Here is a 24,776-nt window from a genome sequence, read left to right as displayed (position 1 = left end):
GGGTCAGTTGTCCCTGTTGGAGGGCGGAGAGGAGGTTGGTGCCATTGTCGCAAACCACCATTCCTGGCTTAAGCTGGCGTGGCGTCAACCACCTCTCGGCCTGCTCCTGCAGAGCTGACAAAACATCCGCCCCAGTGTGGCTCCTGTCCCCCAAACAAACCAGCGCAAGCACGGCATGGCATCGTTTTGCCTGCGTACTTGCGTAGCCCCTGGAACGCCTACGGAGCACCGCTGGTTCTGAGGACAGAGCACTGGAAGAGGCCATGGAGGAAGAAGAAGAGGAGGGGGTGGAGGAGAGAGGTGTGTCACAACCAATAGTAGCATTTTGGAGGCGTGGTGGCGGAACAACCTCCAATACTACTGCACCTTGTCCTGCATCCTTCCCAGCTGCCAGAAGAGTGACCCAATGGGCCGTGAAAGACAGGTAACGTCCCTGTCCATGCCTGCTGGACCATGAGTCAGCGGTAATATGCACCTTACCGCTGACCGCCCTGTCCAGCGAGGCAAGGACATTGCCTTCCACATGCCGGTAGAGAGCCGGAATCGCCTTCTGTGAGAAAAAGTGGCGTTTGGGGACCTGCCACTGAGGAACCGCACATTGTACAAACTCACGGAAGGGGGCCGAGTCTACCAACTGAAAAGGCAGCAGTTGAAGTGCTAGCAATTTAGCCAAGCTAGCATTCAACCGCTGGGCATGTGGATGGCTGGGAGTGAACTTCTTCCGCCGGTCCAGCAGCTGGGGCAGGGACATTTGCCTGCTATAATCGGACGTGGGTGTACCACTAGCAGAGTTCCCGGAAGCACTTGGCTGTGACACACCTAATTCTACACCTTCATTCCTCTCAGAGCAGGTTTCAGAGAGGACTGAAGGTCTAGTGGGGTTGGAGATGCCAGCTGATGAGGAGCAAGGAGAGGTCCGCTTTGTTCTTTGGTGTGGGTCTTTGAGGTACGCTTGCCAACGAGCTGCATGGCAGGTCAACATATGTCTGGTCAAGCATGTGGTGCCCAAGCGGCTGATGTTTTGGCCACGTGAGATACGCTTGAGACATATGTTGCATATAGCAGCGGTGCGATCTGATGCACTCGTCTCAAAAAAGGCCCACACCAAAGAACCTTTAGAATAACGCGCAGAGGCAGCGCTCTACACAGGCGGAGCTCTGCGGTGTGATTCAGTCGGTGTGCTGCCCCTAAGCTGGCCCCCGGAGGGCATCCTGCCTCGTTGGACATGTGCCTCCTCCTCCCTCCTTCCAGGCACCCACGTGGAGTCAGTGCCCTCATCATCCCCTCCCTCTTCATCGCTGTAGCAAACCTGGCAGTATGCTGCAGCTTGTGGAACATGACTGCCAGATTGCTGTCCTTCTTGAGCATCCCCTCTCTCTGCGCTCACGCTACTGCCTTCCTCTAGCTGAGTGTCATCATCGGAGCCCACAAAACACTGGGCATCCTCCTGGAGCATGTACCCAACACTGTGCTCAAAGAGTTCAGGAGACTCCTCAGGAGGACGTGGTGGGTCTAGGGAAGGAGTCACTGATGATGACATTGAGAGGAGGGAAGACGATGCGTTGGCAGCTGCTTTGCTAGTACCCTGAGACTGGGTGAGAGAGGATGAGGAGGATGAAGAGGGCTTGGTCATCCACTCTACCAAGTCGTTGGCATGTTGCGGTTCAACATGTCCAGCTGCCGAAAAGAAGGACAAGCGTGTCCCATGGCCACGTGCTGATGACAATGCACCGCGTCCACGACCAGCACTGTTGTCTCTAGACACAGAGCCTGCTTGCCCTCTTTTATCGGCTCGCGCCTGTCTGCCTCTCCTTGCTAGCCTTCCAGACATGGTAATGGCCTGAAGGGAGTTGGGTAAAAAAGCAGTTGGGTAGTGTATATTGTGCTAGAGGCACACAACACCCACTAACTCCTGCAGATGCCTTTATTATAGAACACCAGAGATAAAGGGGTATATACAGATGTATACTGTGCTGTGCTGGAGGCACACACAACTTCCAATAACTCCTGCAGATGGCAAGTGGGCTCAAATAGAGAACAGCTATGTAGGTGGATATAGCGGTATGTACTGGGTACAGAGCACGCAGACAGCACGCACTATCTCCTAACACTACTGGGTACAGAGCACGCAGACAGCACACACTAGCTCCTAACACTACTGACTGCAAGCTCTATTATAAAAGATAGATCACTAGCTATATAGGTGAGGTGAATATAGCGGTGTATACTGCGGTCAGGGCACGCAGACAATAACCACTACACAACAGCAAGATAGAAAATCGGCCGAAAACGATCGGTGTGTACTGTGTTGAAGGTACACAGAACACCCACTGCTTCAGACGCCAACGCACTACACGAGGCCGCCGCGCTGGCGGCCTTATATAGTGTGGGGCGTGCACTACACAGCCTGAGCTATGATTGGCCACAGGCATCCTGCCTGTGGCCAATCATGGCTCTCCTCGCTGCTGGCGCTGCGATTGGCCAAGCATGCGGGGTCACAGTGCATGCTTGGCCAATCATGAGCCAGCAATGCACTGCGCCATCGCAGTGCATTATGGGCCGTGAGCGCCACACGAATTTGACGCGAACGGACCAAAATGTTTGGACTTCGCCGAACGGACGAACAGCCAATGTTCGAGTCGAACGTACGTTCGACTCGAACACGAAGCTCATCCCTACACAGGAAACATAGAAACAGAAAAGTGACCACAGAAAAAAGACCAAATAGTCCATCAAGTCTGCCAATTTTTTTTTTATTCATGTTTTGTATTTTTTTTCCGTTTTTTTGTCTGGTATAGTATAGATTTATGTTTGTCCCAAGCATGTTTTGAAGCCATTTAGGCCTCATGTACACAGACGTTTTTACAGGTGCTGTTTTTAGCTTCATTTTTTTTTTTCTGCAGCCAGTAACCTCCCTAGCATGTTATCCTACGTTTCCATGCACACATAGGCTGTTATCAGCATTTTTTTGGCAGAGGCATTTTCTGGCTGGAAAAAAACCCCCCAGCACTAGTAGGTTTGAAGAGGGGTTTTTCGGCTGTAAAAATATTTTAACTCTGAAAAACACAAAAAAAAATGCTATTAATGAGCATCTTTGAGCGATAAGCTCTTGCGGGTGTATAGTTTTGCTGCTAAAACCCCCCCCCCAAAAAAAGCTAATGCAAAACTCACATATTTAACGCGGCATTCTACAGCTAAAGCTACAGGAGTTTTTATAATGTCCAGTGTGCATGAGGCCTACTGCCTGGCTCACTAGCTCTCCAAGCATTAACTACCCTTCCAGTAAAATAATACTTTCTAAGATTAGTTTTGAACTTTCCTTCGGTTCGTTTAAGGTCATGTCCCTGTGTTCTTGATCTTGGTTTCATATTGAAAAAAACTGCCTTCCTGAGCCTTATTCACCCCCTTGATGTATTTAAAGGTTTCAATCCTGTCTTTCCCTTCTTTCCTCCAGACAGTACATATTAAGTTCCCGAAGACGCTCTTGATATGTTTTATCCCCTGGACTTTTCACCATTTTTATTTTCCAGATATTAGCTTTCTCTTTCAGCTTTATAATGGAAATCTGGGAGTTTATCCACCTTTTCATGCATTGTGCAGTGTGTACAAACTAGGGGTTCTCACAGAAGTCACACGTCAAAGCTCTATCTTTTTTATTCTTTTATTAAGTCGTTTTGCGGTTGCATGCGTTTGAGCCATGCATTCTGAAAAAATGCAGCCTGGTGTTCTTTTTTTTTTTTTTTTAACCAAATATCACTAAAACCCAATAGTGTGAACCAAATACCAGGCGCAGAGAGGCCAAATGTTTGCAGGTGGCCTGCGCCAAGGGGTTGATCTTGTCTACCTGCATACTAAGTATAATAGACTCTCCGCATTAAAACAGATCTTCAGTCATTTTTTCATCTTTCCATCTATTAAATCTTCTGCCCTTGTTTTAAAGAGATTGTAAAGGCTTGTTTTTTTTTCCTTTAAAAATAACAAACATGTGTTACTTACCTCCTCTGTGCAATTGGTTTTGCACAGACCAGCCCGGATCCTCCTCTTCTCGTGTCCCTCTTTGCTGTTCTTTGCTCTTCCTCCTATCAAGTGACCCTCAGCCAGCAGCATGCTACAGGGGATACCCGAGTTGAGTCAGAGCTCTGTGTATCCATTCAGACACAGAGTACCGACCTGGCCCCACCCCTCTCTCCCCTGATTGGCTGCCTGATTTTGATTGGCAGCTGCGGGAGCCAATGGCACCGCAGCTGTGTCTCAGCCAATCAGGAGGAGTCTCTGGGACAGCTAAGACACTTGTGGACATTCCTGGAGAGAGAAGGGACTCCGGTAAGTAATTAGGGGGTGCTGAGAACAGTGCTACACACAGAAGAATGAATACATAGAATGCATTAGACCCCTTTCACACCAGGGCGTTTTGCAGGCGCAAAACGCCCTAAAGAAGCTACACCATTGTCTGTAGTGTGAAAGCCCGAGGGCTTTCACACTACAGCGGTGTGCTGGCAGGACGTCAGAAAAAAGTCCTGCCAGCAGCTTCTTTGGAGCGGTGAAGGAGCGGTGAAGGAGCGGTGAAGGAGCGGTGAAGGAGCGGTGAAGGAGCGGTGAAGGAGCGGTGTGTTTACCGCTCCTCCACCGCTGCTCCCCATTTAAATCAATGGGGCAGTGCTGTAATACCGCCGGCAAAACGCCGCTATTGCGGCGTTTTGCCGGCGGTTTTAACCCTTTTGCGGCTGCTAGCGGGGGGTAAAAGCGCCCCGCTAGCGGCCGAAATGCGTTTTACCGCCCACGCTATTGGCGGTGTGGTGTGAAAGTGGTCTTAAGATAAAAAAAAACTTTCTTTCTTTACAACTCCTTTAAATTTGGATAGTAAATACCTTATACAGCCCACTTCCTGTTTCTTGTCTGGTAAAAAGCCTAGGCTTATGACATTGTGCACAGCTCTCTTTCTCACTCTTATGAGAGTTTGCCTGGAAGGGGGGGGGGTGAATCATAAGAGGGCCAATGAGAGCTGCTGAGCTGGAGGTGTGCCTCTGTGTGTCTGTTGAAATCCAGGAAGTGAACAGGCAGCAGCTTCAGCTGCCCACAGTTAAAATGGCTGCAGCCAGACTCAGGGGAGGGAGATTTCAGCAGCATATTTGGCAAGTACAGAATCACAGTATATACAGTATATATAATAATAATATGCAAAGTGGTTGGAGGGAAGCTTCAGAATGGCAAAGATGTTTTTATTACAAATTATGTGAGCAGACTGCAGTTCCTTTTTAATGAATGTTTGTCTGACCTTGTCATACAAGAAGATCGAAAGAAAAATTTCATACGACGAAAGATTGGTCTGATCGTTAGTATAGTGCTTTCACCAGTCAATTTAGATTTTTCAGATGACAAAACCTGAAGGCGCAGGCTAGAAAATTGTCATCGTAAGTGAATACAACGTCCGATTTTCGTTTTCACTGGAAGAAAAAATTGTAAGAGCAAGACCCCACATGCTTGGAAACAAAAGAATATATTACAAAACAGTTCAGCACATTACATCACTTCTGAAGTTGTATTCTGGTGTACGAGAATTTTCGTAAGTTGAGTAACCTCTTCATTTTTTTTTTTTTTTTTTTTAAGGAGTCTAGCATGCAAAAAAAAAAGATGACAATTATTCGTCCCATAAACTCATCGTGCGTACCAGGCTTAAAGGAAGTCGGCTGCATTTTCAAAAACGCCTGAAACAGGAAAGTAGACAATACACGTCCATGACTATGTATCCTGCTATAAGGTGCTATCAATCACAGCAGAAAAGAAAGGAGATTCGAGCTGTACAGAGAGGAGTCTGGTAAATGCTGAACTGAAGAAATCCGTCACAAATGAAAACCCCCATCTGAGACCAAGTAGCAAGGCTGGGTTTACAATGGGGGGGTTGGTAAAAAAAAAAAAACACACAGTTGTGCTGCATTTTTACTGCTTTCCAACAATTCCCCTTTAGCAACTGACAGGGTGTACACATTTATCCCCACGTTGCATTTGGGGACAGAATGGGGCCACATTGGAACCATGTGCAATGCGCGTAGTTAAGGCAGCGGGATTTTAGGGGTTAAACCAAGCAGTGAGGAAGCAACATAACACCTACTCACTGCCTGTCAAATGCCCGCTGAAAAGCGACCAACCATGGATGGATTTTCAGAGAGTACAGCTAGTGTAAATGAAACCTGAAAGTTAAAGTGATGTTCCACCCAAAAATGGAACTTCAGCTTTAAGTGTTGGTGACCCGCTGACATGCCACATTTGGTATATAATTTTTTGGGAGGGAGGAGCGGGTATCCTGTTTTTAGAGGCACGCAGCTCTCATTTCCTCCCCTGGCTCCACGGCACCTCTCCTGCAATCTTCTGGGACACGTCACACGTCCCAGAAGATTGTCCGGCCATTCACATCGCGCAGTGCACGCCCGGCTGTGAGGCCACAGCCGGGCACTTAAAGTTAGAATGCCGGCACTACAGAGAGGGAGAGGAGTGGGGCTTCGTACGCTCCTCATCGATGGACCGCGGGACAGGCGAGTGTCTGATTATTAAAAGTCAGTAGCTACATTTTTTTGAAGCTGCTGACTTTTAAATGGGTGGAACTCCACTTTAAAGCTCAGTCCCATTCTAAACATTTTAAATAAATTTGGACAGAGCAGACGAGGCTTAGATCATGTATGTCAAACTAAGGTGCTCAGCTTCATGCAGCAGTCAGTTTACTTTTTTTCCCACCTCCTAGCTGTGTGTTGGTAGCCCATGATAATTGAAAGGGAGTATGTCAACTGTACGGACTCGCTAGTACAGCTGAGATTGACAGGTACACAGGATCAGGTGTCTAAGGGGTTGGGCGTTTATCTGTATTAACAATAACCAGTGTGAGACTCTTTAATGGAGAATGTTCCGTTGGTTTATATTTATTGTAATTCTGGCCGTTATCAATTTAGGTGGGCTCCATGTTCCTTTTCCGGTTTATGTAATTAAGCGGGTCATGTGATTAGTGGAAGGTTTTTCTTTTGTGTCTTGGAATGCATCGTGGAGCGCACATTGGAGATGTTGAATTTCCAGCTTGTCTTTGTGCTATTTATAGTGTACTTGCGTCCAGCCACTACACCTCTGATGATATCAGAATATGACGAAACACGTAAGACCGGATAAGACCAGACAACATCCATCTTTAGGAATAGTTTGATATGCCTGTTTGAATTTTACTGCATGTGAGTGCTATTTTTTTTTTTTTTTATAAATTCGTGATTTTAAGCTTCCTAGAGGTACTGCACCATTGTTGTGTCATTTGAGCCCACTGCTGACATGTATGCACCACTGGAAGTGTTTGATTGCAAGAAAAGTGTTGCTGATCCATCCAGCCCTTCATTCTTTACATGCCATGCTGCTGTTGATCTCTCTATAGCTTGAGGTTCAATTGGATCCAGTAAGAAGGCTTGCCCCTTCTTTCACAGTGGTGACGAGTGCATGCATATTCTTTCACAGAAGCTGGTGCAGGGATTTATTTACCATCATGTATCGGTGAACTCTTTTGTGATGATTTTAATTACTTTTGCAAACATTGAGTTAGTGCTGCACCCCTTATATATTATTATATATGGCTGTATATATTATTAGTTATGCTTTATATCATTTTCTGCTACTGTAATGTTCAGTGGGTGGAAGGTATAGTTGTGTCTGGCAGAATATATTTATCATTGCTTTTAATCACTTATTTACCGTGTTTCCTCAAAAAAAAAAAAAAAAATAAAAACAGGTGTTATATACATTTTTGCCTACAAATAACACACTAGGGCTTATTTTTAGGGGATGTCTTATTTACGGTATGTACAATAATCTACATTTATTTAAATAATCATGTAATTTTCTGGGGAAAAAAAATATATCATGATCCTTTAAAGCAGTAGTCATCAACCCTGTCCTCAGGGCCCACTAACAGTCCAAGTTTGAAAGATAACCGAAATACATGACAGGTGATATAACTTGCTGCTCAGTGATTGCAGTATTCTAGTCTGCATCTCCCCAGGTTAATACATAAAACCTGGCCTGTTAGTGGGCCCTGAGGACAGGGTTGGTGACCATTGCTTTAAAGCATGATAGATGGCACAGTGCTTGTGCTGTGTCATTTACCCTTCTGTGTTCCTGTCTTCCCTCCCTCTCTCAGCTCAGGAGTCGGCGTTATGAACAGCACGTGAGCACCAAGCAGCACTGTACATAAGGTATTTTAAACAAGTGAACACACTGTACATTATATAATCTTTTTAGAAAACAGAACTAGGGCTTATTTTCGGGGTAGGGCTTATCTTGCGGCCATCTGCAAAAATCACACTAGGTCTTATTTTCGGGGAAAGCAGGGTACAATATGCTTTTTTTATTATTTTGTGAATCAATGAAAAATATATATTTTAAAATATTCATTAGCGTGTCATTCCTGAGATATTGAGAACAGTAAGGTCCCACTTTCTTTCTAAAAATTTCAAGTGACATTTGAATCTGAGGCTCCTCTGAGCCCCATACTAACTCCAATACACCAGGATTACAGCAGAAACAGCAATATGTCCACACAGATGCTGCATTACACACATTAAGGCTAGGTTCAAATATGTGCAGCCCATAATGCAGCTAACAGAGCCACATAGGTGTAACCCAAAGCAAAATAATATAAGCATGGGGGTAGACTAGTACACTATAACACCCAAAACGTAATACATTTAAATTGTAACATGCTTCAGGTGTACCCCTTGTGACAGTGGGTATGGGACCCTCTCCTCACACACAATATCACTTCTCAAAAACAATGTGGCTGTGCAGGGCACCGCCCGCAAAGCCTCATCATTCTCCCATTAATGAATTACTACACCCATCTATCACTAGGGCAGATGGCTTGTAGTTCTCAAACTGAGGATGCCGATGTGCATTCTTGTAGTTCAGGGCTTGATCCAGCTTTGTAACAGTGTGCCTACATGGTGGTACAGGCAGGCAAGCTGGTTCACCTGTTAATCATGGGTGCAATGCTGGGCAAGCTCATCACATTGAGGCCGGGTTCACACCGCTGTGATGCGGGAACGCCGCGAATCCGCGGCGTTTTCCCGCATCGCATTACTCCCGCCGGCAGTTCACACTGCCCTATGCGGACGGCTGGGAGTGTCAATGATATGTTAATGACACCCCCAGATCCGTCCGCATATCGCAGTGCGATCTGCCGACTCGCACAGGAATCGGATCGCATGGTGTGAACCCCCATGCGATCCGATTCTGTTGCGGACCAAAAAAAGGGTCCCGTGCGAGTTTGCTGCGGGAGCGATGCGAATTCAGCCATACTATCTGTATGGCTGAACTCGCATCGCTACGGAGATCGGATGTGATTTGCGGTGCGAATCACATCCGGATCTCCCCCCCGCAGCAGTGTGAACCCAGCCTTAAAGAGAAAAAAAACATTAATGCACTTTATCTGCAAAAATCTCTGTGCATTTATTTTTTTCCTAAACGGTGAACTTAACCTGGAATGGCCAGATCATGTGCAAAAAAAGAAACTGCAGCTACTACATCTGAGCCACAATAAAAACGTAATTTTTTGTGGTTAGAAAAGCTTTAATCTTACAGGGGTACACTAGAATGGGGGGGGGAAGAGAGGGAGAAATCCTCCCTAAAATAACTGGTAAGCAATTAACCACTTCCCACCCACGCTATAGCCGAAAGACGGCTACAGCGCGGACGCTACCTGCCTGGGAGGGCGTCCCTGGACGTCCTCCTATTTACTTCCGCAATGTGCGCTCCTGAGAGCGCGCATCGGGGAAGTTCTGTGCTGCCCGTGTCCCTTGGACACAGCCAATCAGAGAACGCTGTAAATAGCCAATCACAGCAGCCGTTTACAGCACGATCGGTGTGTCCAATGAGAGATGTAAACATATGAGATCATCTCTCAGCGCCCCTCTCCCTCTTCACACAGACAGCGTGTGTGGAGGGAGAGATGAACGGCTGCAGCGGCCGTAAGTTACAACAACAAAAAAGTAAAATAAACTGCCATCTGCCCCCAGTTGTCAGTGACATTTGTCCCCAGTGCCATCTGTCATCAGTGCCATGTACAAGTGCTGTCATCAGTGCCACGTATAAGTGCCATTTGTAATCAGTGCCACCTGTCAGTGTCACCGGTGCCACATATTAGTGGCATCTTTCATCAGTGCCACATCAGGGTCACTTGTCATCAGCACCACGCATCAGTGCCATCTGAAATCAGCACCATGTGTCATTGTCCTGGTGCTCCAGGGCCTTCAAAAGTGTAATAGGTAGTCAACAAGTTAGATGTGTAATTTATGCTCCTAGAACACCTGATGGTGCTCCCTGCACGTTGGGCCTCTCTCAGTGGCCAGGCTGTGAAAAAGTCCCACACATGTGGTATCGTAATACTCAGGAGGAGTAGCATAATTTATTTTGGGGTGTCATTTGTGGTATACACATGCCATGTGAGAGAAATAACCTATTACAAATGACAATTTTGTGGAAAAAAATAAAAATAAAAAAAATCTTAATTTTGCAAAGAATTGTGGGGAAAAATAAATGACATCAAAAACCTCACCATTCCCCTTACTAAATACATAGTAATGTCTACTTTCAAAAAAAAAGGTAATTTGGGGGGTATTTGTACTTTCCTGGCTTGTTTGGGTCGCAAGAAGAGAGATTGATCACATCTGATGTACTGGTGGCCTATTTTGTATGATTCACACTACAGCTTGTAGACTCTCTAACTTTCACAAAGACCAAATATCCACTAATTTGTTTTATTTTTTTTTTACCAAAGATATGTAGCAGTATAAATTGTTACCAAAATTTATGAAGAAAAATTAATTTGCATAATTTTATCACAGAAACAAAGAAAATGTGTTTTTTCCCCAAAAGTCTTTTCTTCATTTATAGCACGAAAAATAAAAACCCAAAGGTGAGCAAATACCATCAAAAGAAAGCTCTATTTGTGGGGGGGGGGGGGGGGAATAAAAAAAGGACAAAAAACTTGGGTACAGTGTTGCATGACTGAGTAATTGTCATTCAAAGTGTGAGCACCAAAAGCTGAAAATTGGTCTGGGCAGGAGGGGTGTTTAAGTGCCCAGTAGGTAAGTGGTTAATGTCCTGCCTTAAGTCCAGGGAGAAGGCATCAATTGCAAAGACCTTGTTCACACAGGTTTCAGTTTGCATAGCAGCAAGGGTTTACAAAAGCTTACGTCAAGGGTTTGCTGAAGCCTTTAAAGTCCCATTCAACTTCATCTTTGAAATGAGAAACCCAGATATTAATGGGAGTGCTATGGATAATGGGAAGGCCGACTGACTTTAATCAAGCTGCTAACAGCCTTCAGTAAGGCTTGATGAAAGCCTGCTGAAACACGCTGGCAGCTCGTTTCATATGAGAGTCAGCACTCCTATTAGGATCTGTGATTGACGTTGCAAACGTGCAATTAAAGAAATCTTTAACATATTGCCAAAAGGGGATTTTTTTTGTGTAATAAATAAAATGCATTTTTGGCTTAAAGAGGATATCCAAACAATGCAGCAAAAATTATAAAAAAATATATATACACCTGCAGGCTTTTAAGAGTGATAAATCCTAATTATGAAGTTTGCTAATAATTATGATTTACATGTAAAACTTCAGCTGTTTCACTACACACTGGCTTCCTGCCTGCTGCCATCTTAACTCTGGGCAAGTGAACCCATCGCTGCTCTGTTGTAAGTATTCCATCTCATGAAGCGCTTCCAATCCTTCACTTACATGTGCCTATAGCAGCAGCAAACTTCTGCCGTCGCTCCTATGGCAACATAAACAGAAAGGGCTGGAAGTGCATGCGTGGCCAAGAGAACAGCAAGGCCGCGCCTGTACAATAAAGAGCCAGCCAACCTCCTAAATATTTTGCAATTAAAGCCCCGCCTACTCCTGGAATTAGTGACATTAATATCCCAGGAGTCAGCAGAACTAATGCATACTATGTAATTTGCCTAGGCAAAGTACAGATGAGAATCAGCCTTACTGAAATTATTATACCTGTACGGTGGCTCCTTTAAGAGCTGTAGCAATCGCATGTAGCAGGCCACCGGCCACCTGTGATCGCAGGCAAGAGAGCCAGAACCGGGATTTGTGTGTGTAAACAAATTCTGGTTCTGACAGTAAGAACAGATGATCTGTCTCTCCTCACCCAAGTAGGAACAATGATCTGGCTCCTCCTCTAGTCAGTCCTATCCCCTCAGTTAGAAACATTTAACCCCTTGATCGCCCCTAGTATTAACCCCTTCCTGACAGTGACATTTAGACAGTAATCAGTACATTTTACAGCACTGATCGCTGTATAAAAGGTCAATGGTTCCAAAAAAAATAAATAAATAAATAAAAATAAAAATAAAAAGTGTCCCGATTTGTTTGCCGCAATCCCAATTAACCACTTGCCACCCGTCACAGTGGGAGGCACGGCTCACGTTCTGGGTGGGTGTCACGACATCTGTCCATTTAAACAGGGAATATGCGAGATCGTGTGCACGCATCCCTGTTCCTTCAGTGGTGGTGTGTCACGGAGACACCGCTCACCACCGAGGGGGGTTAACAGCAATTAGACATGGCTGTTTACCATATGATTGACTTCATCCCGGCCAATCAGATGGTACCGCCCCACTTTTCACTGCGCATGCTCGCGAGCACGCTGCACATGCACGGTGGTGGCAGTGTGTTCCCGGGACCATTGATCGTCACAAACTTGTAAAGAGCCATTTGCCACATGATTGGCTGTGACCAGTTAGAGCTTACAGTGCACCCCAAAACAAACCCACTAGTGATTAAATACCACCAAAAGAAAGCTGTGGCTGTGTGTATGCAAGTTTCATATGGGTACAGCGTTGCATGACTGAGTAATAGTCATTCAAAGTGTGAGCGCTGAAAATTGGTCAGGGGGTGTAAGTGCACTATACTGAGGTGGTTAATAAAAATGCCATAAATTATTTCTTATTTTGAAGATGCTATAACTTTTGCACAAACCAATCACTTTTTTTTTACCAAAAATATGTCAAATGCATATTGGCCTAAACTGATAAAATTTGTTTTTAAAACTTTTATATTACAGGAAAAAGTAAAAATATTTTTCTTCAAAATGTCAGTCTGACTTGTTTATAGCGCAAATAAAAAACACAGAGGTGATCAAATACCACCAGTGGGGGGGAGAAGACTGGTCAGCACAGTCAGAAAGGGGGTGAATCCTTCCAGGGCTGAAGTGGGAATAAAAAAACAAGTGGAACTCCGCTATAAAGGGAGTGACATAACCTTTAAAGCGGGAGTCCGCCGGGACTCCGCGTTTTTTTTTTTAAAGCCAGCAGCTACAAATACTGCAGCTGCTGACTTTTAAAATAGTGACATTTACCTGTTCAGCGCGCCCGCGATGTCGGCACCCGAAGCCGATCTCTAGATAGTCTCTCGGGTGCTGCCGCCGCCATCTTGGGTATGGGAATCAGGAAATGGAGCCTTTCGGCTTCATTTCCCGGTTCCCTACTGCGCATGCACGAGTCGCGCTGCGCAATAAGGACGGTCCGCGCGGCCTCTGGGATCCATGTGTTTCCCAGCAGGCAGCGGGGCACTTGCGGAAAGGGGCGTAATCTACGCCCCTTTCCGCAGAGAGCTATCCTGGAAGTGGGTGCAGATACCTGTACTGTACAGGTACCTGCACCCCCCTCCCCCCTGAAAGGTGCCAATTGTGGCGCCGGAGGGGGGGGGGGAGGGTTCCGATGAGTGGAAGGTCCACTTTAGGGTGGACCTCCGCTTTAAAATTCACTTGAAAGGGCCAAAACCTAATTATCTAAAAGCCGAGAACCTGTATGAATAAAATGGTAACTGCAAGTTTTTTTTTTTAGGTCACATAATATACATCAGGGATATGCAATTAGTGGACCTCCAGCTGTTACAGAACTACAATTCCCATGAGGCATAGCAAGACTCTTAGAGCCACAAGCATGACAGTCAGAGGCAGAGGCATGATGGGACTTTTAGTTTAGCAAGAGCTGGAGGTCAGCTAATTGCATATCCCCGATATACATATTTTTTACTTTCTATTAGTCCCCTGGTGTAGCTCCTGCTCTGTTCAGGTTGGGAGCTGACAAATCCTAGCTGCAGAGCTGGGTGAATAGCAGTTTCCCTCGACGTACTTTACAGAGGAAAGGGAGAAGTTCTCACGTCCCATTGGCCACCCTAATGGATGTTTGTAGGATCTATTTACACAAGTTAGCACACTCTGCAAATTCAGTTGTAAAGAATCTAAAATTCCTATATCTGGAATGACGTGTGTGCAGAAAATTGTGGTAACTCAGCTCATACAAAGCAATGTCAGGCTGACAATAGCAGCAGCTACCATGACTGCACCAACCCCTTTTGCATAGCTAGTGGGTACCTTTTGCTAGCAATTACCTGCATCAAGCCATGATCACTGCAGGCAGTTACTAGGTGTGCAAAGTCACGGATAGAGGCACCCACTGTTAGCCAGTCAATGTATCATTGAGCAGCCACAGATCTCTGCCCACACCAGTCATTCCAGACACAGGAACCCTCAGATACTTGCTGCAGGAAATTGCAGGGTGAGCTGCAGTAATAAAAATGTGAAAATACACAACGCCATCAATTTAACCCCCTTTGTGCACAAGGCTAAAACAAATGCCCAAGCACAATTTTTCAACTTTGACATGTGTTAGTAAAACTGTACATATAATTACAACTACAGTGTCTATCTAGGCGATTTGTATCTTTTTTTTAGGACAGATTGGTCTCATTTGGTGGTAAATGGTAATGGATCTCACATGCAGACTGGCCCAAAATAGCAAAGGAAAGGGAAAAAATAAATAAAGCCCTGACCCAGACACACTTATGCCGTGTACACACAATCGGAATTCTTGTCGGAAAAAGCTATGATAGTTTTTCCAATGGAATTCCGCTCAAACTTGGCTTGCATATACATGGTCACACAAGTTCGCTGAACTTTCAAACTGTCAAGAACACGGTGACATACAACACTACAACGAGCTGAGAAAATCAAGTTCAATGCTTCCGAGCATGCATTGAATTGTTTCCAAGCATACGTAGGAATTTCGCGCATCAGAATTGCTACAGACAAGCAGGATTTCCAATCGGAAATTTTCCATCTGAAAAATTGAGAACCTGCTCTCAATCTTTTGCTGGAGGAAATTCGGCAAGCAAAATTCAGATGGAGCATACACGGTCGCATTTTCCGATTAAAGCTCTCATCCGTCTTTTGCTGGCCGAATTTCCAAACGTGTGTACTCGGCATAACAAAGTATAAACTTTTGTTTAGGCATTTATTTTTAAACACTTCTCTCCTCCATGCACAGCAACTGATCACTGTGATGGTCACCTGATAGACAATCAGAGGCTCAGAATTGGGAGAACCAGGTCCCGATTGTTCGTACGGGGCCAGGGGCTCCCGCTGAAATCCTGGTATGTGCTGGGAGCGGCACCTGGTAATGGTCCAGTCCAGCAGTGCTGCATATTTGCGGCAAACAAATCGGGACACTTTTTGGGGACCATTGACATTTTATACAGCGATCAGTGCTGTAAAATGCACCGATTACTATGTAAATGTCACTGGCAGGTAAGGGGTTAATACTAGGGGCGATCAAGGGGTTAAATGCGTTTCTAACTGAGGGGATATTTGAAATTAAATGCCAACCAGTGAATGAGAACTGTGTTGAGATAATTTATACTTCATAGGAACCTTAAAAGAAAAACCACCAATACATGATATAGGGGTGTAAACAAGTTTTAATGTAACAGACTGCTTGGTCAGAATTTGTGTGCGTTGGATACCAGCATATTGCTACAGTCTCTACTTGAGCCAGAGCACTGGAAATGGAATGCAGAAAACTTGATTGTGTACAGAATCAGTCCCTCTTTTTATAGTCCTCCAGATGGGAAAGGATCCACCCCGATGGCCCCAGGAAGCAGACCATAAAGACACTAAGACCAACGACTGTGTCCTGTAGAGGGCAAAAAATAAAGATTATAGCAGTGCACAAGAGGATAAACAAAAATTCAGCTGCAAGACACTACAGAAAATACATTTCCACATAGATGCTCTCCCCATCACTAAATGTCACTGATCAGCACATTTATTTATAATCACATCAGAACCCTCGTTTCATCTACCTGCATCTTTTATTGAAAAATTTAATTTCAAGCAGCTAAATAAACACACCCAATACACAAATTACAGTACTGAAAGCAGAGCTCCACCCAAAACGGGATGCCTCAAGACCCTTCCCTTGAAAGCTGGGCGAGGGGCACCACACCTGTCAAACTCGGGTACCACCTTGGCGATTGGAAGCGGGGTTCTCTCCTCCCCCAGTCTTCTGGGGCACACGACGAACCCAGAAGACTGCGGGACGATTCAAAATGCGCATGCAAAGCGGGCACCCAGGTGTGAAGCCACAAACTGTTGCAGCTGGGTGCCCATAGATAAGATGCCAGTGCAGAAGACAAGGTGAAACCAGCTGGGGTGATCAGAGCTGGATTGTGGGTCAGGTGAGTTGCAGTTTATTAAAAGTCAGCAGCTACTTTAAAATTACATTTTAATACTTAGCTTGTTAAAAAAAAAAAAAAAAAAAACACACACACACACACACACACACACACACACACACACGTTATACTTACCTGTTCTGTACAAGGGTTCTGCAAAGAGCAATCCTCTTCTGGGGTGCCCCTGGCTCCTTTTCATCGCGTGCCCCCACAGAAAGTCGCTTTCTATGGGGGCACCCATGCAGGCAAGCTCACGAGTCACTCTGGACTCGCCCCTGCATCACTGGATTTGATTGATCACATCGGGAGCCAATAGCTTCTGCTGCTATCGATCTATCCAATGATAACAGTGTCTGGAGCCGCTGGAACAATCGGGTTCAGGTAAGAAGGGGGGGTCTGGGGGGCAACTGAAACACAGAAGGTTTTTCACCTTAATGCATAGAATGCATTAAGGTGAAAAACCATGAGACTTTAAAGGGGTTGTAAAGTGGTAGTAAAGTGATTTTTTTAACTTGTACCTACAGGTAAGCCTATAATAAAGGCTTACTTGTAGGTACAGTGAATATCTTCTAAACTGGAAGTTTAGGAGATCTTCACACTGCATGCAGCCACGTCACCTGCACATACCCTCTGAAGATCCAGCTGTAAGCGGAAATCTGCAAACCCGGAAGACTGGTGGCAGATGGAAGCCCTGTCAGCACATTGCTGGAGGATTATTTTCTAAGGTAAGCATTTCATAATGTGCTATCATGTAGGGCAGGGCTCGACAAACCCCAGGGGCCAGGTCGCCATGGTGACCAAAAATCACACCCTGGCGCCTAGGCTAATATAGAAAGGCCTTTGCGCTAATACTAAAAAGTGAAAACTACGAATAGGATATAAATAGTAATAAATTTCATATAAGAAAAAAGTAATAAAGTAAACAAGTGCTTGAAAAAGGTGCTATAAATAAAACTTACACTAAACAAGTGTTAGCAGCAATAAATATACACGTGCAAATTGCAAACAAGGTGCTAATAAATGCAGCTGGATCTAATAGTATTCACATAATACCAAAAATCTAAATAAAATCCATAATGATCCTGCGCAAATAAGGTGTATAAATAAATGATACATCTAGAAAGTGCAACGTGCTAATAAAAAACGAAATGAATAAATAATTAGAAAGCAGGCACCATTAATAAGTCCATATAATAAGTCTCTAGATATTTTCAACGGCACCAGAAGTATTCAAATGAATTCTCAGAGAAACAGAAGGTGAAAAAAATATGAATATAGCACAGAAAGATATGGGCTCAGAACTCATCTCCACTCCTTGATAAAACAGAACATCAAGTAAAGTAAATGGCCTCCGTTCTCTCCTTTACCACCAGTGGGGTCTTCAATTATTAGTAACTTGAAAATCATGGACATCCACACTGGACCACCAGAGGGCTGTTCATCCCTGTATCAACTATATTGAGAACCAGGGAGCGACCTCCACAAATGTATGCCACTCAAGAATATAGGGAGAAGGAAAAGGGCTCCAATAGTGTAGTAGTTTTAAAAACCGAGTGGTTTCCCCTGATGAAGTCACATGATTGACGTAACTCGTAGGGAGTAGTGGCCGTGATGTAATACCGGAAGTGACGCAAGACTAGCGGAAGACGCCAGGACACCATTTTTCTTATGTGCCGTTTACATTTCTAGTCAATGCGAGTCTTATTTTAATAAATTGAACCACTCATTTTTAAAACTACTACACTATTGGAGCCCTTTTCCTTCTCCCTATATTCTTATTGAGTGGCATGCATTTGTGGCGGTCGCTGCCTGGTTCTCAATATAGTTGATACAGGGATGGACAGCCCCCTGGTGGTCCAGTGTGGATGTCCATGATTTTCAAGTTACTAATAATTGAAGACCCGCTGGTGGTAAAGGAGAGACTGGAGGCTATTTACTTTACTTGATGTGCTTTTTTATCAAGGAGTGGAGGTGAGAGTTCTGAGAGCCCATATCTTTCCGTGCTATATTTATATTTTTTTTACCTTCCGTTTCTCTGATGAGAATTCATTTGAATACTTCTGGTGCTGTTGAAAACATCTAGAGACTTATTATATGGACTTATTAATGGTCCCTGGCACCTAGGCTGCCACCAGCCAACTCACTATAACTCCCGATGCCCCAGACATGCAGTGCATTAACATTGACCACTGTCGACCTTTCTCCACACTCAGTGCAGCACTTGATGCCTGCCAGAGCCACCGAGTGTGTGAAACTGGCAAGTAACAGAGGAGAGAGAAGAGGAGGATCTGTCAGATTTGAGCTTGATGCCAGGGTTGGGCGGGACCCGGCTGGGGTGGGCGGGACCCGGCTGGGGTGGGCGGGACCCGGCTGGGGTGGGCGGGACCCGGCTGGGGTGGGCGGGACCCGGCTGGGGTGGGCGGGACCCGGCTATCAAACACCAGCCAATGGGATCTGGGTAGGGTGCTACATGTATGTGGCTCCACCCCTTTAAGCAGCCCAATCATTGGTTGGTGTTTAATAGCTGCTGGGTCCCACCCACCCCCAACATCAAGCTCAAATCTGACAGACCCTCCTCTCAGTTACTTGTCAGTTTCACACCCCAGCCGGGGCCCCCCCAACCCCTATATTAAGCTCAATTCTGACAGCTCCTCTCTCCTCTGTTACTTGTCAGTTTCACAGTTACTAAGTGCTCAGTGTGAAACCTGCCAGTGCCACGTAAAAAAAAAAAAAAATCATTTAATCAGCAACTTAATTCTAGGCCAAGAGCAGCCAGAAAAGGTATCTCTCCTATTCTTAGGACAGACAAACAGGGAGAAAATATATTTTATTAAGTGCCTGTCTGCTCTGCATATATGCTTATAATTCAACAATAAAACGTGCCAGCCTAACCGTTCATCTAACAAAGCAAATCTTTGAACTGCCACTGAAGGGAAAAGTGTGACGACTGAACTAGTGCAATACAAGTTCTTTGGATTATGATCCCCTCTAGCTTTGGTTAACCGCACATACACCACCTTTAATTTGCTATAAGTCACGTGCCCCTTTGCATAATCGCTTATTTTGGCTGCATTAGGTGTGCAAGAATGTGTGCAGCTGCACTTTCCCTTTAACTAGACAACGTTGTCTTATTTTTTAACTGTTTGTGGACTGTATATGTGATCCGTTTGCTGTGTAGGATTATTATAGTGGTTTCTTTTGATACATATTAAAATTTATATTTTGTAGAATCAAGCAATCAGTGCCACGTGCCAGCCAGTGCCATCTGCCAGTCCCTTCTGTTGCCAGCCTTACTCTTTCTGGTCAGCCCATAACCCTAATGTAACCGTGTTACATTTGAGTTATTGACTGGGTGCTCCGTTGTGAGTTAGGGTTAATCCACTAAAAACAGCCGGTTCCCCATACGTCTGCCAGATCGGATGGCATTTGGGTGTAAAACGGACAGGCGGTCCATGGAGAGCACGCTGGGTCTGTGTGTGCACAAGTGGAGCAGACAGACCAGCAGAGCAATTCCCCACTGAGCAGGCGAACTCCAAAACAGAGACCGCCCCGGACGCAACCTTTAAACGGTTCCCAACCAGCTCATGCAGCTATACTGTGGCACAATGGCTCTCCTGGGCGAAACTCGATACCACCTTCCCTTTAGAAGCTGTCAGAGGGGGCACGCACCCACTGCACGGCAGAGGACCCGATGCACATGGCCGCGATCACGTGCACAAGAGCAAGCATGGGGATTTGTATGTGTAAACGCACAAATCCCTGTTCTGTCAGGGGAGAGGAGATATATTGTTTGATCCTACTAAGTAGGAATAATGATATATCTCCTCCCAGGTAGAACACACATTTAACCCCTTGATCTACCCCTAGTGTTAATACCTTCCCTACCAGCGACATTTACACAGTAATCAGTGCATATTTATAGCATTGATTGCTGTATATATTTCAATGGTCCCAAAAATACGTCAAAGGAGTCCGATATGTCAGTCGCAAAAACCAATATACGCCTATAGTAATTTTTACCAACAATATGTAGAATATATTGGCCTAAACTGATGAAGAAATTTGTTTTTTCAAAAACAATTTCGGGTTATAACAAAAAGTAAAACTTGTTTTTAAATTGTCGCTTTTTTGTTTATAGCGCAAAAAAATAACTGCAGAGATGATCAAAATAACACCAAAACAAAACTCAATTTGTGGTTAAAATAAATAAATAAAAAAAAAAATGGACCCAAATCTTAGTTGGGTACAGCATTGCATGACCGTGCAATTTTCAGTTAAAGTGATGCAGTGCTAAAAAATTGTAAAAAGCTCTGGTCAGGAAGGGGGTAAAATCTTTCAGGGCTAAAGTGGTTAAGCTGCGTTTTTCCGCACACCGCCGCACATATAGTGTGAACAGAACACACGAAAAGGGTTTTCTATGGGCCCTGTTCACACCATACATTTGCAGTGAACATGGCAAGAACAAGCTGTCAGATTGAATGGACAGAACAGCGAGCTGGCTCTGAGAAGCTGAAGTCAGTCCCCAATGATGTGGAAAAGCAAAGCGTGTTTCTGGGTTTCAACAGCGCTGAGAGGGCGGAGTCAAAGGAGGTCAGTAAACAGTAGCAGGGGGCAAGACAAGTAGAAAATCTTGTTTTACTGGCACGAGGAAGGAAAAAAAAAAAAAAAAAAGGGGGGGTCCACTAACATTTTTACTGCACTATAACAATTGTGTAACAGCACACTATGAAACAGCAATACCAGCCTAAATCGTAACTTAAAGGAGTAGTAAACCCTCATGTTTTTTCACCTTAAAGGGGTTGTAAAGGTAAATGTTTTTTCACCTTAATGCATTCTATGCATTAAGGTGAAAAAACATGTCACAGTGCCGGCACCCCCAGTTCCCCCTCCCCCCCGTTTTACTTACCTGACCCCTCGAAAGTCCTGCGCTTGCCCCCGCTGTCCTCTTCGCAGCTCAGCCTGGCCGCTGATTGGCTGGAGTGGATGGATTGAAAGCAGCGCAGCCATTGGCTCAAGCTGCTGTCAATCACATGCAATGACATGGCGCGCCAGGGCCGTGTGTGATATAGTGAGCGGCTATATCACGGGAGCGCGCCCACAGGTGCTTCTCACCATGCGAGGGAGCTCGCATGAACGTGAGAAGTACCTGCAGGAGGAAGCAGAGACAGCCGCCGAGGGAGCCCAGAAGAGCAGGTTCGGGGCCACTATGCAAAACAAGCTGCACAGAGGAGGCAAGTATAACATGTTTGTTGTAAAAAAAAAAAAATTAAAAAAAAATAAAGTTTACTTTACAATCCCTTTAATGTATCCTATGCATTAAGGTGAAAAAACTTGTGTCACTGACCACACAAAAAGGTCTAAAAGGACAGTGTCGAAATATAAGTGTTAAATGTACAGAATATGGACACCTGATATCAGCCTGAAAGGCAGACAAAGGCGGTATCATATAAACCCTAAAAAAACAGTACCGCTCAATCTAGTTTCTCTCCCCCCCCCCCCCCCCCCTCCGGTGATATTTCCTCTCCATTTGTCCCTTATGCTGTTCTTACTGAAAGTATGAGAAAAGCCCAAATATTGTGTTGTCACCAGAAGTGGAAATCTACAAAAAAATGAACACAGTTCTGGGGACAACTTTCACTTCATCTACAGGACAAAAATTTGAGTGGAAATCTCCCTAATGGAACACAGCTCTCAAAAAAAAAAAAAAAAAAAGCAAACAAATATTGACAGTTTAAAACCCACCCTTACTGCATCCAAAATGAAAATAGTTTTGCCTGTAGACTTTACAACATCTCTACTAAAATGTTATTATAGAAGTAGAAATAAGCTACTTTTTTGGGGATAAAGGGAGTGCCCGTGCCCGCCCCCCCATCCACTTCCCGAAAAAATTAAAAAAATTAAACGCAAGAGGAAATCCCTAGGGCAGTGATGTTTTGGAACTACATTACCCATGATGCTCATGCACGCTGTAGTGTAGTTGAGCATCAAGGGAAATTTAATTCCAAAACATCTGGGGTGCCTAGGTTTCCTCACACACGGCGACCCATCACATTTGGCTACCTGCTGGACTACGCATGCGTGACGCCACCATATGCATTCCAACAATGGGGCGATCTGCTTTTGCACAGAATTTTGTGCCCATACCCCTGAATCCAGGTTCAAGCCCCACCATCCAAGCGAACACAGAATTAGATTCTAATTAAGCCGAGCGAATCCATGCCCCAAAGCATGGCGAGCGACCCGGTGTTGGAACACATATGGCAGCGTCACGCATGCGCACTCCAGCAGGTAGCAAAACATGACACCATCACTGCCCTAGGGGTCCTCAAGGTCAACTAGAGTCCCTTTGGGAAGATCTCTTGCCTTGGTAAAAGCAGCATTCCCATGTCAAACACTGGCTAGGCAGTTAACCCTTTGATAACTCTGCTTAACCTCTAGACAGGAAATTAATCTCTAACCTCTGAAGGCAGTACAACCTGACAGGGGTTATAATCCATCATTCTATCCAACACATAAAAAAAAGAAGGAGGAGGAGGGGGGGAGGCAGCTTTGTCTGTAAACACGTTAGGAATGAGGAGCTCAGAGCAGACTCTCACTGCTGGTTTTGGCCTTCATGTCCAGTTGGAGGTTCCAGAACATTTGGGGGTCGGCCCAGCACCGGCCTTGTTATTGTGGGGTCCCTGGTCTCAGGTGTGAGCACACCTCTCAGGGCCCCCCATACCTCATTCATAGGATAGAGGAGCACACGGTCAGGAAGCAGCTCTGTCCTCCTCAGTCTCTATGACCTCCATAGTACATAGTGATGGGCTCCATAGTCAGGTCTCTGGTCACTCACACACAACTTACCAGGCTGGAGGACGTTCTTACGGATGGTTTGGAGGCCACGCCTCTCCTCGGGATGAACTGTCCCAGGCCGGGAAGGCGGAATAGACGCGTCATAGCGGAGGACATGCTGAACGATCACCGGACTACAACACACAGCTTGCGGCAAGGTCGGCGAGAAGAGGAGGAGACGTCTTAGCTTTATATAAGACTTCTGTCACATGGCCGGAAATGACCTCACATGATGTCACTGCTGTGCTACCACTAGAGGGAAACATCCCCGCTATAAAGCCGCCATTTTCTAGAAGTCCAGTGACTGGCGGCTGTAGGATACACCGTTCAGCTGAAATAAAAATTGGATTGCAAAATGATTTTTGTTACAACCTACAAATAATCTGAAGCCAGTGTTTCATCACATGTGGTGACCCATCACATTTGGCTACCCGCTGGACTTAGGGTTGCCACCTTTTCTTCAAGCCAAACCCGAACACTTTTTTTGTACTACACTCTAATATGATTCAATTATTAAAAGAAATGTCAGTTAAAATATGAAACTAGCCTACCTTAAAATTGGACACTGTCAGCCAGTAGGGCAGTGGATGGTATCAGTAGAGCAGTGGACGGTGTCAGTAGGGCAGTGGACGATGTCAGTAGGGCAGTGAGCAGTGTCAGTAGGGCGGTGTCAGTAGGGCAGAGAACAGTGTCAGAAGGACAGTGGACGGTGTCAAAAAGGCAGTGGACGGTGTCAGTAGGGCAGTGGACGGTGTCAGTAGGGCAGAGGATGGTGTCTGTAGGGCAGTGGACGGTGTTAGTAGAGCAGTGGACGGTGTCAGTAGGGCAGAGGACGGTGTCAGTAGGGTAGTGGACGGCGTCAGTAGGGCAGTGAATGGTGTCAGAAGGGCGGGAGAAAGAGAGTGCACAGACAGTGCAGTGTGACCTGGCTGCAGGACATTAGCCCCACTGGAGCAGGGGAAGAAGGGAGGAGGTGCGTGCTGTTTGGGGGTAGCTGACAGAGGGGGGTAGCTGACAGAAGAGGGGGGCAAACAGAGAGGAGGGGGGTGGACAGAGAGGGGGGCTGACAGAGGAGAGGGGTCGACAGAGAGAAGGGGGGCTGAAAGAGAGGAGGGGGGCTGACAGAGGAGGAGGGCTGACAGAGGAGGGGAGCTTACAGAGAGGAGGGGGGCTGACAGAGGAGGAGGGGGGCTGACAGAGGAGGGGAGCTCACATGAGGGGGGCTGACAGAGAGGAGGGTGGCTGACAGAGAGGAGGGGCGAGACAGAAAGGAGGGGGTCAGACAGAAAGGAGGGGAGCTGACAGAGAGGAGGGGGCCTGACAGAGGGGAGCTGACAGAGGAGGGGGGCTGACAGAGAGGAGGGAAGCTGACAGAGAGGAGGGCTGACAGAGG

The 24,776-nt window shown here is 45.6% G+C and overlaps 1 long non-coding RNA gene across 1 annotated transcript; it reads right to left on the bottom strand.

Annotated features, from left to right (window-relative positions):
* Positions 1-15,775: 15,775 nt before the first annotated feature.
* Positions 15,776-23,836, bottom strand: LOC143931570 (uncharacterized). Its single transcript, XR_013262887.1, has 2 exons — positions 23,396-23,836; positions 15,776-16,008 (listed from the first exon to the last, which is right to left on the bottom strand). It is a non-coding gene; the product is annotated as an uncharacterized LOC143931570 (long non-coding RNA).
* Between the last annotated feature and the right edge of the window lie 940 nt (positions 23,837-24,776).

The sequence above is a fragment of the Lithobates pipiens genome, unplaced genomic scaffold (genome assembly GCF_037356315.1).
Source record: "Lithobates pipiens isolate NorthernLeopardFrog02 unplaced genomic scaffold, aLitPip1_a1.2 Scaffold_10, whole genome shotgun sequence".
NCBI lineage: Eukaryota > Metazoa > Chordata > Amphibia > Anura > Ranidae > Lithobates > Lithobates pipiens.
The sequence above is the reverse complement of the archived record's forward strand: the minus strand, read 5'-3'. Positions and strand labels throughout refer to the sequence as shown.